The sequence below is a fragment of the Calypte anna genome, chromosome 7, assembly GCF_003957555.1.
Source record: "Calypte anna isolate BGI_N300 chromosome 7, bCalAnn1_v1.p, whole genome shotgun sequence".
Classification (NCBI taxonomy): Eukaryota; Metazoa; Chordata; class Aves; order Apodiformes; family Trochilidae; genus Calypte; species Calypte anna.
The window spans coordinates 17,219,289-17,222,573 of NC_044253.1; positions in this window are offsets into that span (position 1 = coordinate 17,219,289).

Genomic DNA, 3,285 nt, shown 5'->3' on the forward strand with positions numbered 1-3,285 from the left:
TGAGACCTTCACAGCAAATTTACATTGAGTACATTTGTAGAATTTAATAAACTACTGTTTCCTAAAACAAGTAACATGCAATGTTAGTGTTTCAGAGACAGTATATATGCCATGCTTCTATTTAAATTCAGGTAGTCACAATCTTAGTCACTATTTTTATCATCAGGTAACAACTATTTGCACTTTTCTGCATATTATTCCTTTTTACATACAGCGTAAGTTAAACTATATTTACATATATTGATATGAATTTAACAACTGAAGGTTTTATTTCAGTTACTGAGATATACATCTAAGTGCAGAATGTTTTGGCAAGACTTAATAAAAATTTAAAATGTAGAAATTTTTTAAGACCAGGTTGAATGAAACCTTAACTTGGCTATCTCAAACACTCTATCTCTGAAAGATGAAACTGAATCCCCCTTTCTTGGAAACATGCTAACAGAGCAAAGCTTCTCTGAACCTTAATAGTTTGTTAGAATCTCACCTAACATTTTCAAAAGTGGCCAACCAGGAAGTATATTTATTGGCTCATTAAACTATCTGCCTGCCTTCTTAGTCTTAGTACAGGCCAAGACAGATCAAAAGGAGGGACAGGGAAAACCTCCATTCTATACTGGACATGGGTGGGAATATAGTTATCAAAGATTAAGAAAAGGCTGAGGTATTTAACAACTTCTTTGCCTCAGTTTTCAACAGTAAGACAGGTTGTCCTGAGGACAGCTGGCTTCTGGAGCGTGTAGAAAGAGACATGAATCTGAAGAGCCCCTCTGTAATCCAGAAGGAAACAGTGACCTACTGAGCTGCTTGGATCCCCACAAGTCTATGGGACCAGATGGGATCCACCCAAGGGTGATGAGGGAGCTGGCAGAAGAGCTCGCCAAGCCTCTCTCTATCATCTACCAACAGTCCTGGCTCACTGGGGACATCCCAGATGATTGGAAGCTGGCGAATGTCACGCTAATCCACAAAAAGGGACAGAAGGAGGACCCAGGAAACTACAGGCCCGTCAGCCTTACCTCAGTGCCTGGCAAGGTTATGGAGCAGATCATCCTCAGTGCAATCACACAGCACCTGCAGGATGGACAAGGGATTAGACACAGCCAGCACAGGGTTAGGAAGGGCAGGTCATGCCTGACCAACCTGATCTCCTTTTATGATCAGGTGACTCGACTGGTGGATGAGGGGAAGGCTGTGGATGTGGTCTACCTGGACTTCAGCAAGGCCTTTGACACTGTCTCCCACAGCATCCTCCTGACAAAGCTGTCAGCCCACAGCTTGGACAGGGGCACTCTGTGCTGGGTTAGGAACTGGCTGGAAGGCCGGGCCCAGAGTGTGATGCTGAACAGTTCTGCATCCAGTTGGTGGCCGGTCACTAGTGGTGTCCCCCAGGGATCAGTGCTGGGCCCATTTCTGTTTAATACCTTTATTGATGATTTAGATGAGGGGATTGAGTCCATCAGCAGCAGATTTCCAGATGACACTAAGCTGGAGGGGAGTGTTGATCAGATGGAAGGTAGGAGGGCTCTGCAGAGGGACCTGGACAGGTTGGAGAGTTGGGCTGATTTCAACGGGATGAGGTCCAACAAGGCCAAGTGCCGGGTCCTGCACTTTGGCCACAACAACCCCATGCAGCGCTACAGGCTGGGGACAGAATGGCTGGAGAGCAGCCAGGCAGAAAGGGACCTGGGAGTCTGGATTGACAGGAAACTGAGCATGAGCCAGCAGTATGCCCAGGTGGCCAAGAAGGCCAGTGGCATCCTGGCCTGTATCAGGAACAGCGTGGCCAGCAGGTCCAAGGAAGTGATTCTGCCCCTGTACTCAGCACTGGTGAGGCCACACCTTGAGTACTGTGTCCAGTTCTGAGCTCCTCAGTTCAGGAAGGAGATTGAGGTCCTGGAGCAGGTCCAAAGGAGGGCAACTAGGCTGGTGAAGGGCCTCCAGCACAAGTCCTGTGAGGTGAGGCTGAGGGAGCTGGGGCTGTTCAGCCTGGAGAAGAGGAGGCTCAGGGGAGACCTCATCGCTCTCTACAACTACCTGAAAGGAGGCTGTAGCCAGGGGGGGGTTGGTCTCTTTTCCCAGGCAACTCTCAGCAAGACAAGAGGGCATGGTCTAAAGTTGTGCCAGGAGAAGTTTAGGTTAGATATTAGAAAGAATTTCTTTACGGAGAGGGTGATCAGACATTGGAATGGGCTGCCCAGGGAAGTAGTGGATTCTCCATCCCTGGAGATACTTAAAAAGAGACTGGATGTGGCACTTAGTGCCATGGTCTAGTAACCACAGCGGTAGTGGATCAAGGGTTGGACTTGATGATTTCAGAGGACCCTTCCAACTCAGACGATTCTATGGTTCTATGAAAAGAGTTGTTAAAGACTTAGATGAAAAGGTAAGCTGTAGTAGAAATAACCTTCAAAAGAGTACAGAGAACACAAGGCAACAATTCCTGTGGTAATGTTTAAGATCAAGTCCTCAAGCTTCCAAGTGCACACACAAGAAGTTGTCAAAGTCCAAATGCTGGTTCTGATCTGTGTGTGAGCAGGCAAAAGGTGAAGTTCTGCTCTAACAAAAGAAACACCAGCTGTGAGCCCAGCTGCGTGGATATATTCACTAGGGTTCAAAGACAGTAGACGCCAAGTCAAAACACGTAATGCTTCTCTGCTGCCAGCTTTGTGACTGCACACTATGCAAGGATGTAAGAAACCCCCCGTTTCCTCCCAACAACTCCCACCCTGCTACACACCTTCAGGAAAAGGCTGTACTCATCCATGTGACCCAAAGAGAAGGGCATGCAGCAGCAGCAAAACTAGAACTGTGTTTCCATTACATTATTACCTATAATCCACTGCCTGCAGGAATTAAAAGGGGGGAGGGGAGGAGGAATGTCACCTTAGCAACCTAGCAAAGTAAGAGACCCTTTAGACAACAAGCACTCAGGGTACGAAAAGTATAATTATGTTACAAATATATGTACTGTTATTTGCAAAACACGATGAAACACGGAAAGACTGAAATAGGAACGGGCCTGTGGAAGTCAGGAGCAGCACAGGTCCTGCTTGAGGGGGGCGCCGGGCTGCAGCGGGGTAGAAAGGGCACTGCGAGAGAGAGAGTGAAGACGCTCATCCTTGCGCGAGCCCAGCGCCGATACGTGGTGGCGAAGGCGCCGTGCCCGGGGGAACAGACCCGCCGCTGCCCCCGCCTGGTAGCGGCGCCCGGCGGCTCCGGCGACCGCTGCCTCGACCCGAGCTGCAGGGGTTACGCCGTGGCGCCCCGTCACTGGGCGGGGAG